The sequence below is a fragment of the Erpetoichthys calabaricus genome, chromosome 7, assembly GCF_900747795.2.
Source record: "Erpetoichthys calabaricus chromosome 7, fErpCal1.3, whole genome shotgun sequence".
Taxonomy (NCBI): domain Eukaryota; kingdom Metazoa; phylum Chordata; class Cladistia; order Polypteriformes; family Polypteridae; genus Erpetoichthys; species Erpetoichthys calabaricus.
Window position 1 is genome coordinate 80,879,620 of NC_041400.2, and position 16,562 is coordinate 80,896,181.

A 16,562-nucleotide genomic window follows, 5' to 3' on the forward strand; every position below is an offset into this window, starting at 1 on the left:
AGGAATGTAGATCTAAGAAATAAAGGGTAACCACACAGGAACAGTAGCACTGCTTTGACGCTGGGTGCCGCTAGTCTGCAAAACCGAGCAGAGAACTTGCGTACGACAGGGTATGAGGTACCGTGGAAATGTGCGTGGCTTTACGCCAAGTTAAGGTTTTATACATCGTGATTTGAGAGTGGAAACGTTCACAAATACCATTTTTGTGCGTACGCACCGTTTATACATGAGGCCCCAGGTGAGCAACAAAACTCGGTCAGAATGGGCAATGCCCATTTTGTCCTACAATGTATTGTGAAGCATGTGCTTTATTTTGACAATTTTTGAGACAAACTTTTGCTTTAAACTTGAATAATTTTGAACATTTGCCTTGTTTTATGACCATGTCTTTTTACCCACTCCTTCCTCAATTTTTTTTAAAAACTTTTTGAATTCAATACAAAATTTCATATCACAGTGGCACAAGGAAGATAAAGAATTTAAAAAAAGAAGTTAAAGTTACCAAAGATTTAAGCTAGGTCATATTTGATTCAGTAATCTCTCTATCAAAAGAAATAAGGCCACTGAAGGGGAAATGGGAGTTGATGGTGATAAATGTAGCCGGCTTAAGAGTGCAGAAAATTATGGTGAGGTTGTTAATAAAAACATACAAGTTGTCTATCAGCATGGGGAAAGTAAGATTCGGCAGTAAACCTTGTTGCAAAAATATCTTTACGGTGCCAACGATTCTAAATAATGAGGTTTTTGTACCACTTGATTGCGGAACAGCCAAAACTTTTATTAGTTGAGACCTTATTAAGGAATTAGCTATTTGTCCCATTACAATAAAGTTTAAACCACAGATTGTGTTGATCAAGGTAAAACCACTAGTAATGGACTGCCGAAGTTCAAATTTCCCCCATTAGTGCTACAAGTAGTACTGTTTTATATATTTTTGTACAATCACCTGTCTTTTATGTTCTTTTAGGTATGCCTTGAATAAATAAAATTACTGTAAAAAACAACCATCCTCTTCCACTCATTTAATCTTTTCTTAATCAGGTAACAGATTCTTTTCTAACTGAACAGAATGGTGATTCAAAAAAGATGGGAAATAATCATAAATATCAAAAAAATTAAACTCCTGTGATCAGCGTAGATGAGAAATGGGTATTTGCACATTTCCACCATTGTCTCCATTCTTATAGAGTTAATTCTTGCTGTGTCTGCAAACATCAATCTCCTAGCTGCATTTTTTTTGCTGCCCCCTGTTCTTCCCTTCAGACAGTTTAGCACGTGCACAGATATTATGCTTTTGTGTTTGGAAAAACTGTGGTGTGCCTTGGGATTTTTTGGGTTACAAAAAGTGTGCCACCACAGAAAAAAGGTTGAAAAAACCTGCTCTACCTACACCTTTGCTCCTAGCATGCTAAAAATGATCTCCATAGCTCCTATATCGCTTAAAAACTGATACTGTGCATTATTTGGTTGGTTATATTGCATTATTTGTATAAATTAGCAAAGATACTGCAAACTTGAATTTTGGGTAAAAATAATCATTACACTTCTGTTTTGTAAAATTTTGTCATTATATTTAGGGCAGTCAGCACTCTACGCTGGCTGGCAGACCACCAAGTTAAGTACAGAGGTACAAAAGACTTATTTCATAACATGTTTAGCACTTATTTGATATGACATTGATTTGACCTTCTTACAGAAACATGAAATAAAAAAAAAAAAAAAAAAGACAGCATAATTTTTACCTTGGTAGCTTTTCTCTATTGCACCAGGACTGTCATAAACACCCCTTTTCCCCTCTCCCCTGCACCTATGTCAGTATGTATAAATCAAAAAAATGAACATCAATGCTACATGTTTACATGTGGCATATCATTTTGCACCACATAAGGAATTTCATAACAGTTTTCAAAGGTAGTATATAAATATGGTACTGGAAGTGTAGGGCAGCATGGTGGCGAAGTGACACTGCTGCCTCACAGTAAGCAGACCTGGGTTTGCTTCCCGGGCCCTCCATGTGTGGAGTTTGCATGTTCTCCCCGTGTCTGCGTGGGTTTCCTCCTGGTGCTCCAGTTTCCTCCCATAGTCCAAAGACATGCAGGTTAGGTGCATTGGCGATCCTAAATTGTTCCTAGTGTGTGCTTGGTGTGTGGGTGTGTGTGTGTGTCCTGCGGTGGGCTGGCGTCCTGCCCAGGGTTTGTTTCTGCTTTGCGCCCTGCGCTGGCAGGGATTGGCTCCAGCAGACCCACGTGACCTTGTGTTAGGATATAGCGGGTTGGAGAATGACTGACTGACTGACTGGAAGTGTATATAATTCTTTAGGTACACACTTAACTTATTTGTATTATAATACACTCAATCATTCGGGGAGGAACAATACCAGTGCATGTTTCAGGAGTTTGAAACTAATGAGTTTTTATTGATTGCTTCCCAGGTAAACACCTACTGTTCTAGCCATGGGAGACACCTCAATTTTGTTACGGCCTGCCACTTTTTGACTCTCATTTCCCTCTACTACATTGTTCACTCTGCACTGTTCCTGCACACTGTGCTGCTCCTTCTTGTCCCCACACGTGCCACTGCTGCATATTGTGTTCTCCTTCTCTCCATCCCCAGTGCCAAAAAAATTAGCACACCTTCCAGCACCTACCAACCTTACTTTCCGGACTTCCTCCTCCCACAGAGGTGTTTCATTTGCATATTACACTGCTGTCCAGCTCCATGGCCTTCTGAGTCTCAGGCCGGATCATTACAGTATTATTGTTTCATAATGTTAAAAAAAAAAAAATTACATAAAAATGCCACCCCAACATCTGCGTCATCAACAGCCCTGGATGTGACAATATTTTTTAATGCATTAAACAGGACACATTAATCACAAAGTTTAACACGTTAACTTTCACAGGCATAAATAAAATAAATTTATTTGTGAAATAATATCTAAACTAAAACTACATTAATGAAATATAAAAATAAAAACTGAATTTGCAAGTAGGATCAGAAATAACCAAAATGAAAACTAGTATAAAAAGGCAAAACTAGAATAATCTTACTATAAAAGAAGTTCAAGATATTCCAATATCTATAAAGCATATCAATGAAACACTAAATAATTTTAAGATTTCAAAGATTGACATACAGCTATATTAAAAATCTGAACTCAAAAAAAAAAATCAAGATTTATTTGAGAAAGCTAGTGATTACATATAAATCTTGAATGCATATTTTAAAGATGAATTGCATTTTAAGAAATTCTTAAATACTAGGAGTTTATAAGCACCATCTAATTATATAAAAAAGGGTTATAATGCTGGTGCTAGTAGCTAAAACCTCATTTAGCTTAACACTTAGCCCAAGTAAATTAATAAATGAATAAAAACAAACTTAAGCAATGCAGATAAATTAAAGGTGTATTACTAATCAGTCAAGATTGATATCAAAATTTGGTGGTGACCATGTACCACACATTCCCTATCTAAGTAAAAAGTAATATCGTGTAACCCACAGCAAGTCACTTATCCTTCCTTATATAAACCAATCAAAATGTACTACAAATTAATAATTTCCATTTGCAAATGGTTTAAAGAAGATTTACCTACCCCGTCAACACTGTGGACATAACACTGTGGCACTAGGTCCTGAAGAGAGCACACACCAATGGCAAAAGGAATCTAGAGAATGTTCCTCATTATCTAGAGTGCAACATTGTGCCGTTCGTTTAAGTTGACTTTGGAAGGGTGTCATAGTCTTCATAATGTAAGCATTGCAGAGACAGTTTCTGTAATCAAAATGAAGATACTATATTTCAGCTCTGACCATAACCCTAAATATCTGAATTCTCCAATGCTTTGTGAATCACAAAGACAGAAAAGTTGCACACCAACATATTTCTGTACAATTATGTTTTGTCTTGTTTTGATTTACAAGGTATTATTTATTTTCACAAAATAACATAGAAATAGAAGAACAACATTTTGTGTTTCACTTTTATTAGTTAGAATTAAGTTACTGGTTTAGCTAGCAATCAGTTCATTTTCAAGTTCAAATTTATTGTAAACCACATATAGTATTTAGTATAGGGGTCCCTAGCTCCTGTCCTGGAGGGCCCCAGTGGCTTCAGGTTTTCATTCTAACCCTTTTCTTAATTAGCAACCTGTTTTTGCTGCTAATTAACATCTTTTGAATTCATTTTAATTGAATTGTTTTTAAGATTTGTTCCCATTAATTGCTTAATTTCTTTCCTTAAATAGTACCAAAACAGAAATGAAATGTGAAGTGAGTGAATAGAAGACCAACTAAGTCAGGGCCTCAAATTCCAACCAATTTCACTCAAACAAGTTGCTTAATTAGGTGCCTAGCCTCATTGTTAATTAAACCCATTTTTTAATTCAGTGGCTTGTTGCTGCTCTCATTGTACAATAGCATGCATTTCCAAAATTATTGATTTTCTCTTTTCTAAGAGCACTTTTAAAATGTTTGGGGGACCTGAGCACATCAACATTCCTGAGACCTTCATCTTTCTTTATTTTCAGAGTTAGAATAAAAACCTGCAGCCACTGGGACCCTCTGATTTAGTACATAAAATACCTACAAGCTTGTCTCCCACACACCAGAGGCAACACTAGTATCAGTCAATGAATAAAACACCAAACGATAAATGCAACACAAAACGATATATGAAAGAAACACTCATACAGTAGTAGTCAGTATGAGCAGCTGTTGAGTAGTCTTATCTACAGATAAAAACTGTCTTTGTTGAAGGTTAATTATAGTTTATCAGAATGAAGAAGGAAAAAGGGACTGTGATGGATGTCTGAGATCTTTAATAATATGGTTTGCTGCCATATGGAGACAGGCATTTTACATGTTCTGGACAGAAGACAGTTGTGTGCCAGTAATATTTTGTGGTCACAACCCACTGCAGTGATGTGCAGTCCTTAGCTGAAAAAGTGCTGTTTCAGTACATAATGCAGCCAGCAAAGAATAGATTTCACTTTATCCCAATAGAAGTTGGTGAGCACAGATGAAGAAAGGGAAGCTTCTGAGACATCTAAGAAAATAAAGGAATTAAAAGTATCACTCCCAAATCAATGATCAGGTGAAAGTGAAACTGACCAATTAATTGGTGCAGCAGCAGTTTAGTATATTGCTTCCATGACCATCACTGGGAAAAGCTGAAAGAAAAAGACTGTGATGATGCACATAGTTATTAAGAATTTATTAACAATTTTCAAATTGTTTCCAAGTTATCGAAGAGTACATGAAGTGGCCAACATCTACCCAATGACATCTTGTCTGTGATTTGGATCAGGTCATTTAGAGTGGAGTCATCAGAAAAATTCAGAAGTTTTACAGACAGGTCACTGGAGGTAGAGTCATTGGGGGACAGGAAGAAATGAGTGGAGACAGAACACACTACTGCAGTAATCTTTTTTTTCATGATTATGACACTGACTAAAGTCTCCTATGCTATAGTGTCTGGCATCTGTTGCTCAAAATGTCAGACATCAAGAGATACACAGTATTCTCCAAAATAACAAGTGAGAATTTTTTAAAACTGTATAACTGTCTTAAATGCATAATTAAAATTCACAAACAGGATCTTGGTTTAAGTGCCTGGAGAGTCTAGTTGCTACAAGAAGAAATGAGTAGAATTTGATCACCTGATCAAGCAGAATGGGACTGAATTTCGGGACTTACACTTGGATTGAGTAATACTTGCTGAGATAGCGGAGATATAGTCTGTGCTACTATTGCTCCTACTACTACTTTTTTTCTGTTCCAACTGTGTACATTATGTATGTTTTAGGCAGCATTAACTGCTACATTTAAATAACATTTGGCTTCTGTGTACTCTGATTAACTTCCACTTTCATATATTTTAACTAATTAATTGAATGTAGCTTTGTTCTGATCAACGGGACTCAGTGTCGTATTCTTAAATTTGATCATTACTTTTGTTCGAATGCAGTTGTTGTGGATGAATGTGATGGATAGTTTTACTGTACCTGTAACCTCATTTATTCCAATAGACTTTCTTTGAAGACAATGCAAAAAGTTGAGCTCTAACTACAGTACAGCCTCTCAACAGACCACTCAAAACCTTTTTTTTTTTCCCCCAAGTTTTGCTGATATTTTTCGTTCCACAGCAAACATCATTCACACCAAAGAGTTCAATCTTTGTCTCATCAGAACCCAGAATTTTCTTTCTCATGGTCTGAGAGTCCTTCAGGTGCCTTTTGGCAAACTCCAGGCAGGCTGCCATGTGCTTTTTACTAAGGAGTGGCTTCCGTCTGGCCACTCTACCATACAGGCGTGATTGGTGGATTGCTGCAGAGATGGTTGTCCTTCTGGAAGGTTCTCCTCTCTCCACAGAGGACCTCTGGAGCTCTGACAGAGTGACAATCGGGTTTTTGGTCACCTCCCTGACTAAGGCCCTTCTCCCCCGATCGCTCAGCTTAGATGGCCGGTCAGCTCTAGGAAGAGTCCTAGTGGTTTCAAACTTCTTCCACTTACGGATGATGGAGGCCACTGTGCTCATTGGGACCTTCAAAGCAGCAGAAATTTTCTGTAACTTTCCCCAGATATGTGCCTCGAGACAATCCTGTCTCGGAGGTCTACAGACAATTCCGTTGACTTCATGCTTGGTTTGTGCTCTGACATGAACTGTCAACTGTAGGACATTATATAGACAGGTGTGTGCCTTTCCAAATCATGTCCAGTCAACTGAATTTACCACAGGTGGCCTCCAATTAAGCTGCAGAAACATCTTAAGGATGATCAGGGGAAACAGGATGCACCTGAGCTCAATTTCGAGCTTCACGGCAATGGCTGTGAATACTTATGTACATGTGCTTTCTCAATTTTTTTATTTTTAATAAATTTGCAAAAACCTCAAGTAAACTTTTTTCACGTTGTCATTATGGGGTGTTGTGTGTAGAATTCTGAGGAAAAAAATTAATTTAATCCATTTTGGAATAAGGCTGTACCATAACAAAATGTGGAAAAAGTAATGCGCTGTGAATACTTTCCGGATGCACTGTACCTAGAGAGCATGTCCAAAACAAAACAAGTCCGCCCCCAGCAGTGGTGTATGAGGAATAAAATTAAGATATCCATAGCCAATACAGTCTAAATATTATAAGCATAAAATTTATAATATATAATAACAATCTTGAGATAGTAAGATAGTAAACCCAGGGAATGGTGTTAAAAAGTTTTCCCTGCAGGTTGGAAGGCCTACTTGCAGGGCTAGATGCAGATTAACGTCATACCCAGGACGGAGCAATTGCAGGTTAAGAGCCTTGCTCAAGGGCCCAACGAAGTAGAGTCACTTTTGGTGTTTACGGGATTCGAACCGGCAACCTTCCGATTGCCAGTGCAAATCCCTAGCCTTAGAGCCACCACTTCGTTGGAGACCTTCGATTCTAATATTATTTCTTCTGCATCCATCTTCCAGTGCAGCAAGTCTGTCTCAGAGTTTTTTGCATTCGGAATCTGTAGCTGTTGCTTTTCCGTCACCAGTAGATGCCAGATATTCGGCTGTTTCAATTCGAGTCGTGAATGTTTGCTTAACGTCCTCCAGCTGAGCGCCAAGTGCTCTTAGTTTATTCTCAAACTTAGACACATTTTCCTAAATTTGTTCCTCAAGATTTTCTAGCATACTGTACCTTTAAAGGCTGCCTCAAAGCGAATATTTACACATTTCTCCAGGTCTTTATATTCTGCCGCAACTTATTTCTCTTGAGCATATCATTTATTTCTTTCTTTATATCTTTCTTGATCTCCTTTAAGTCTTAAGAAGTGGCCGTGGCCATTGCAGAGATCATTACATTCAGTTTGGACAGATCGTTTTGGCCTTTGTGCTCCGCGGGTGAAGTGGCAAGCCTCGTTAGAACCGATGCACTCAGCTCACGAGAAGTAGATGAAAATGCAAACAGCAAGGCCATTTCCAGTTTCAATGGATCTTCTGGAATCGATGAGCTATCATGACCTGAATCACTTGCACATTCATTCCCACTTTCGCTCTCGATTGGAAATGATGCAGCAGCATAGGGTTCCAGGAAATCTGTGCTTTTGTCTGTCTGTTCCAGGTCAGTCTCTGCAAGGCCGTACTTTGAGTTTGGACTTGGACTTGATGCCTGTCTAGGCTTGGTTGTAGCTTTGGATTTCTTTTCCGTTTCTTTCTGAACCCCTTTCTTACCGCTCATGTTTATTTATGCTTGCATATACTGTAATAGAACCTCTTTGGGTTGGGTAAATACAGGATACCTCAGGATGATAAAAAATTGGAGAAAAATGAACACCGCTGCTAATGGAGTTCCGTTTCAGACGTCCATTTACCCTAACAGAAGAGACCTCAGCTAGTTCTGATAGGGTTCCTCACACCATAACAATCTGCTTCCTGTGTCTAAGCCAAATTTGCAAACATCTACAAACAACATCCTAAACTCCCACTTCTTTTAGTTTGATGCCCAACCTCCCAGGTGGCACCTTATCAAATGCTTTGTGAAAGTCAACATCATATGCTCCACTTTGATCATAGCAGTTTGGATGTGCCCGGTGATGCTTTTTATATAAAATGGAATAATCTTTGCCATTTTCCAGTCCTTCAGAATTTCCCCAGCTGTGTTCGGTGTTCGTCCAGATGGACTTGAATTGGAGAAGGACAAGCAAACGGTGATTGCATTCACTACACTTTTGGCATGCAGACTTATTTTGTTAAATTGGAAGAATCCTAATTCTCCTCTTATAAGTCAGTGGGAAACCGATGTTTTATATTATTTGAAATTTGAAAAAATCAAATTCTCAGTTAGAGGATCTATACAAAATTTTTTCAAAACATGGCAGGATTTAATCAATATTATTTTAGAATAAGAGAAATAACTATTACCGCATTTAACTCCCTTCTCCATCTCTTATCTACATAGATATTTACTTCTCCCTTTCTTTTGTTTAATGTTGCCTTATTAAAAAGTCTTAAGCAATTTTCCTTTAGCTAAGCTCTCCTTCTCAGGGGTGGGGTTTGATTTGTCTTCAAATTTGTTGGGTTATAAATTGATCTGTTTGTATGGAATGATTACAATGAAAATTAATAAAATAAAAATACTAAAAAAAAATAAAAAAAGAATTTCCCCAGTGTACAGTACCTTCCTAAAAATATGTGTCAAGGGTTTATATATGTACGGTACTTGCGTATTCCTGAAGAACTCAAGGATAAATATTATCTGGTCCTGTTGATTTGTTTCATTTCAGCCTTTTTGATCTAAGTAGTATTTCTCCCTCTACTTCTCTCTTTCCAAATCACTCAGTAACTCCTTAGTAGTCCCTTTTAATGCTGGGAGGTAATCTACTTCCTCACAGGTGAGGATCTCAGAAAAATGTGAGTTTTGAGCACTGCTATTTCACAGTCTGTATTTTTTTTTTAATTCCTCTTTACTATCCCTGATAAAATTTACCTCCTCCTTGACTGTTCTTTTACAACTAAAATTCTGAAAAAATATCTCTTTGGGTTATATTTTACCTTATCTGCTATATTCCTCTCTAACTGCCTTTTAGCTTCCCTAATATTTGCCCCTTTCATATACCCTATGATTCGCTTTTTTTCCTTTGCAGCTTCTTTTTCAACTCTTTATTATACCCCACTGCACGTTTTTTTTTTTTTTACTAATTCCAGATATACAGTAGGTACTGTATGTACCTGTCCTGCATTATATGGAAATTGTTTTTAAACTTGTTCCATTGTTCCTTGATTGGCTCCACAATTAAAAGATTATCCCAGTCAATGGGCGGCACAGTGGTAGTGCTACTGCCTTGCAGTAAGGAGACCTGGATTCGCTTCCCAGGTCCTCCCTGCGTGGAGTTTGCATGTTCTCCCCGTGTCTGCGTGGGTTTCCTCCACAGACCACAGCCCAAAGACATGCAGGTTAGGTGCACTGTTGATCCTAAATTGCCCCTAGTGTGCACGTGTGTGTCCTGCAGTGGGCTGGCACCCTGCCCAGGATTTGTTCCTGCCTTGTGCCCTGTGCTGGGTGGGATTGGCTCCAGCAGATATAGCGGGTTGGAAAATGACTGACTGACTCCTAGTCCATCCTCCTTGGACTTGGCTGCACCTGCACCAAATTTGCCCTACCAAAGTTATACTTAACAGTTTAAGTCTTTGAATCTGTTCCAAAATCAGACTGTTCCAAAACACTGAGAACTGTATTATATTATGGTCACTTGACCCTAGTGGTTCAATCACCTCTACACATCAATTCTATTTTGAATTTTACAAAACACTAAATCTAGAGAGGTTTTCCTCCACGTTGGAGCTTTAACATACCGTGTTAAGAACCAGTCACAGATTACTTCTAAAAAAAATCCCCATCTTTGTTATTTAGCCAGGTTTCTGTTATTGCTATAATATCATAATTATGCTCAGCTACATCGAACTCCAACTTATTTTTGATACTTAGAGCATTAAGGCAAGATATTTTTAATGTGTTACTCATTTTACATTTGCACTTAACCTTTGGGTTAGAATTTGCGTTACTATTCATTTTTAAACTATTGTTTGTCTCCTTCATTTACAGTTCTAAACCTGGCCAGTCCTAAACTCCCCGTTACCCCATACCCTAGTTTAAACAATCCTCGACTAACCTACTCATACGCCTTCCCAACACATTGGTTCCCCCTTCAGTTCAGATGTAACCTGTCATGGTGGAAAAAGGTCCCATCATTTCCAAAAGCAGTTTCAATGCCCCACAAATCCATGCCCTTCTACCCTACCCAAAGATTTAAGCCATGCGATAAGCCTTCTAATCTATTCGATTTATCTGGACTGGCGAAAGGCACAGGCAGAACTTCGGAAAAGACTTCCTTGTCAGTTCTGCTCCTCAGCTAGGCACCTATTTAAATTTGGATTATAGAATTGACAGACTACCCTTATGTATGTCATTTGTTCCAACATGGACAATGACAACTGGAACCACCCTTGCTCTGGTCAAGAGACAGTCAGCCCTTCCAGAGAAGTCTTCAATCTGCACACACAGAAGGAAACACACCATATGGGATTCTGTCTCTGTAGCACACGTGATTCAATCCTCCTAATGATCGAGTCCCCAGCTATCACTACCTCTCCCTTACTGAGAACTAGTTTTGATGTACCCTATTGGGGCTCCTCATGCCTACCTACCACCTCAGAACCTTCAAAGACACTGTCCAGCTCCACAAGGACCTGAAAATTGTTGGACACTTCCATTTCCGCGGTTGATGCACCTGGCAGTGTGCACACTTTACCTTACGACTTGTGACTGTGACCCACCTACAGTGGTGTGAAAAACTATTTGCCCCCTTCCTGATTTCTTATTCTTTTGCATGTTTGTCACACAAAATGTTTCTGATCATCAAACACATTTAACCATTAGTCAAATATAACACAAGTAAACACAAAATGCAGTTTGTAAATGGTGGTTTTTATTATTTAGGGAGAAAAAAAAATCCAAACCTACATGGCCCTGTGTGAAAAAGTAATTGCCCCCTGAACCTAATAACTGGTTGGGCCACCCTTAGCAGCAATAACTGCAATCAAGCGTTTGCGATAACTTGCAATGAGTCTTTTACAGCGCTCTGGAGGAATTTTGGCCCACTCATCTTTGCAAAATTGTTGTAATTCAGCTTTATTTGAGGGTTTTCTAGCATGAACCGCCTTTTTAAGGTCATGCCATAGCATCTCAATTGGATTCAGGTCAGGACTTTGACTAGGCCACTCCAAAGTCTTCATTTTGTTTTTCTTCAGCCATTCAGAGGTGGATTTGCTGGTGTGTTTTGGGTCATTGTCCTGTTGCAGCACCCAAGATCGCTTCAGCTTGAGTTGACGAACAGATGGCCGGACATTCTCCTTCAGGATTTTTTGGTAGACAGTAGAATTCATGGTTCCATCTATCACAGCAAGCCTTCCAGGTCCTGAAGCAGCAAAACAACCCCAGACCATCACACTACCACCACCATATTTTACTGTTGGTATGATGTTCTTTTTCTGAAATGCTGTGTTCCTTTTACACCAGATGTAACGGGACATTTGCCTTCCAAAAAGTTCAACTTTTGTCTCATCAGTCCACAAGGTATTTTCCCAAAAGTCTTGGCAATCATTGAGATGTTTCTTAGCAAAATTGAGACAAGCCCTAATGTTCTTTTTGCTTAACAGTGGTTTGCGTCTTGGACATCTGCCATGCAGGCCGTTTTTGCCCAGTCTCTTTCTTATGGTGGAGTCGTGAACACTGACCTTAATTGAGGCAAGTGAGGCCTGCAGTTCTTTAGACGTTGTCCTGGGGTCTTTTGTGACCTCTCGGATGAGTCGTCTCTGCGCTCTTGGGGTAATTTTGGTCGGCCGGCCACTCCTGGGAAGGTTCACCACTGTTCCATGTTTTTGCCATTTGTGGATAATGGCTCTCACTGTGGTTCGCTGGAGTCCCAAAGCTTTAGAAATGGCTTTATAACCTTTACCAGACTGATAGATCTCAATTACTTCTGTTCTCATTTGTTCCTGAATTTCTTTGGATCTTGGCATGATGTCTAGCTTTTGAGGTGCTTTTGGTCTACTTCTCTGTGTCAGGCAGCTCCTATTTAAGTGATTTATTGATTGAAACAGGTGTGGCAGTAATCAGGCCTGGGGGTGGCTATGGAAATTGAACTCAGGTGTGATACACCACAGTTAGGTTATTTTTTAACAAGGGGGCAATTACTTTTTCACACAGGGCCATGTAGGTTTGGATTTTTTTTCTCCCTAAATAATAAAAACCATCATTTAAAAACTGCATTTTGTGTTTACTTGTGTTATATTTGACTAATGGTTAAATGTGTTTGATGATCAGAAACATTTTGTGTGACAAACATGCAAAAGAATAAGAAATCAGGAAGGGGGCAAATAGTTTTTCACACCACTGTATCTGTACAATGCAAGCCAACCAACTCCTTCTACAGTTCAGCAACCCTGAGGTTGAGCTGCTGAATCAGCTGGCATCTCCTGCAGATGTAGCCCTCAAAGAAGAAGACTGCTTCCTCCAAGCAATCCTCTAAAATGTTCAGCATTCAACAGGACTTGTATTGCAGCGGTCTCATTATTGAAATAGGACTTTGGATCACTAAAACTTCTCAATTTTATTTAATTAAATCATTTAACTTAAATGGTAAAACTGAAAAATTTAAGCAAAAAATTAAAGAATTGCTACATCTTTTTACTCCTTCTGGCTCTTAAACCTCATTGTAATATTCTCCTCATCGACTGCCTGTCTTTCTATGACGTTAACTTTACTTTTCTGTTTGTTCTCTTAACTTTGTGCCCCACTTAATACTTACTTAAAAGCTGTCTACTCCTAATGCATTCCTTTGCATTAACACTAGAATTACCAGAGCCTACGAAAAAACTCGTATATCCGGCCCACCTTAAATCGCTTCTTAAATCCATTCACACCTCTCCGCCAGCATCCTTTGTCCTCTAAATGTGTTGATAAAAGACAAGCTGCCAGCAGCCGGCTATTCCATCCCCCCCACCGACTTAGAACGTGAGCGAAGTTTTCCCAGCTCACGCCTTGATTGATTATGTGGGAGTGAAGTGGAGTTTTACAGTGGAAATAAGAGATCATTATTCTAAAGTAATCTGTGTAAACACATTGTTAAAACAGAAACTTTTTCATATTTTAGTAATAAATGTTACAAAATGTAGTAGACATAAACTATAGAATATATAAAGCCTGAGTTCCAAAGATCAAATAAACACTTTCACAAAAGCTTCAAGAAATAATTCAACAGCTTCTGTGGCGTAGCGTGCTAAGATTTGCCTCTTACCGCAGAGCAGCTTTTCCTTGCCTCACAGACCTGAGTTCGATTCCCCGCTGGGGTTGAAGTGTTGCTTTTTTTTTTCTTTTCTTTTAAACCTCAAACGGACATAAAATTTATACATTGGTATGCACTGTCAGTTACTGAGATCGTTATATTTTCATGTGGGATGCTCCTTTTCAAATATTTTTTTAACAATTGAGACTGCAATTAACAGGAACAGCTGTCCTTATAACTTATTTTTAACATCCATAACACACAGACAGACAGAGCACTGCGTAATAGAGAGACAGACAGGCAGAGAAGTCACTAGATATATAAATAAACAGGGAAGCCACGTGTACTGAAAGAAAAAAAGAACATGTGCATTGTCCCGGCTGCACTAAGCGCAGGCGCTCTAACATCACCCCTCCCCCGAGTCAGATGGGGGGAGGGGTGATGTTAGAGCGCCTGCGCTTATTCAGTGCAGCCGAGACAACGCACATGTTGTTCTTTTTTTCTTTCAGTACACGTGGCTTCCCTGTTTATTTATATATCTAGTGACTTCTCTGCCTGTCTGTCTCTCTATTACGCAGTGCTCTGTCTGTCTGTGTGTTATGGATCTTAAAAATAAGTTATAAGGACAGTTGTTCCTGTTAAATGCAGTCTCAATTGTTAAAAAAATATTTGAAAAGGAGCATCCCACATGAAAATATAACGATCTCAGTAACTGACAGTGCATACCAATGTATAAATTTTATGTCCGTTTGAGGTTTAAAAGAAAAGAAAAAAAAAAGCAACACTTCAACCCCAGCGGGGAATCGAACTCAGGTCTGTGAGGCAAGGAAAAGCTGCTCTGCGGTAAGAGGCAAATCTTAGCGCGCTACGCCACAGAAGCTGTTGAATCATTCTTGAAGCTTTTGTGAAAGTGTTTATTTGATCTTTGGAACTCAGGCTTTATATATTCTATAGTTTATGTCTACTACATTTTGTAACATTTATTACTAAAATATGAAAAAGTTTCTGTTTTAACAATGTGTTTACACAGATTACTTTAGAATAATGATCTCTTATTTCCACTGTAAAACTCCACTTCACTCCCACATAATCAATCAAGGCGTGAGCTGGGAAAACTTCGCTCACGTTCTAAGTCGGTGGGGGGATGGAATAGCCGGCTGCTGGCAGCTTGTCTTTTATCAGCACATTTAGAGGACAAAGGATGCTGGCGGAGAGGTGTGAATGGATTTAAGAAGCGATTTAAGGTGGGCCGGATATACGAGTTTTTTCGTAGGCTCTGGTAATTCTAGTGTTAATGATCACGTATTAATGATCATGTATTAACACTGTCAACCCTCTGAATTGCTCTACTTTCCTGACTGCCAAGAACGGCTGAATCTAGTAAATTTTTTTAACACACTTATTCCTTCCTACTAAGAAATTAACATGTACTAAAAACGAGAACATGATTTTTTCCTGGGACGTCACTAACTTGATTTTTTCCATATTCAAACCGTATTGTATGTGTTTCAATATATTATTATTACTCGATCCACTTCTTATAAAGCCTCATTGTTGCAGGGTTTCTTTCCTGTGAGCTTAGAGCAGTCAATTTCTTGTAATCTATCGAAGGATTGTACTCTACTCAAACCTACATATGCCTAAGAGCTAAGAGCTTTGAGCCTAAGTACACTACAGTAGTCTACAGTACTTCTTTGCATCTTGTGGACTGTAGAGGCCCATGAGAGGATGAGTGGTAACATTCTGCGTTCTGCAGTGCCGTAACTATACTTTGTTGGGAATTGTATCGCCTTTGGATGTTTTCACTTTCGCTAGCTAGCTTCTCTTGAAGCTTTTGCTTCTTTTTCTGTAGGTGTCTCTTTCGTTATTTGGCAGGTTAATTTCACTTTCCTTTCACATAATCCGTTTTTGTAGCATTGGTCGTCATCGTTAATTCAGTCCAGTTTGTATGAATATTATTTAAATTCATTTTTGTTCCCACATACATGGGGCAAGTGACGGTCGATCGTCCCAGAGGCCTCTTAGGAGGACAAGGCATTTATACAACAGGGTGTGCCCAGTTTTCCTTTACACCCCTCCAACATACCATATCAATTCCTTCTTAAGGACCCACCAAACGTTATATTTTCGAGTGTAGGGGTGTGTTTCATCAATATCCACAATCGTATCAAATATTATAATTGAAATATGTATTGTCGTTGGAAATACATATGCATGCAAAATTTAAAGTCGATTGGACAAAAGGAACAGCTTCAAATTTGCGATCTATGATTCCTACTAGAAATACAGAACAAGTTAATAAAAGCATGTAAAATAAATAAATAGAAACACTTACTGAATATCCGCTGCCAATTTTCTTATTGTGTTGTCTGCTCCTACAGCCACTTGTGTCTTATTGGCACCTTAATGATAGCCCCCTGCCTAGGTAGGTTGGATCCCTCCTCTTTACCACTTTGAAATCAACCGCCTACTTGTACCTAAAGTGAATGTTTTTATTACTTATGAACGCGTGTGCCCTTGCTTTTTTAATAGTATTAACATTTGACTGTACAAGTGCTATATCCAATTTTCCAAGTTTAAATACAAATAATAAGTATACGTATCAAGTTTTCCAAATGCTTTCTCTAGCACTCAGCTGCTTTAGCACTTCTCTATGGGTGGAAAAAAAAAACTCTTGTAAAGGGAAAAAAAGCTTTAAAAATTCCAGCATGGCTTCATATTATCAACCAAAAACAAAGTATTTAGAAGCA

At 38.7% G+C, this 16,562-nt stretch overlaps 1 protein-coding gene across 2 annotated transcripts in view; it reads right to left on the reverse strand.

Annotated features, from left to right (window-relative positions):
* The window catches only part of LOC114654214 (protein FAM214A), a 127,484-nt gene that overhangs the window by 86,965 nt on the left and 23,957 nt on the right, over positions 1 to 16,562 (reverse strand). Inside the window, exon 2 of one of the 2 annotated variants that reach the window (XM_028804622.2) lies at positions 3,597 to 3,775. The exons of the other annotated variant lie outside the window; for it this stretch is intronic. The gene's annotated coding sequence lies outside the window, so the exon portion shown is untranslated. The remainder of the gene's footprint in view (positions 1 to 3,596; positions 3,776 to 16,562) is intronic. 2 annotated transcript variants of the gene reach the window in all.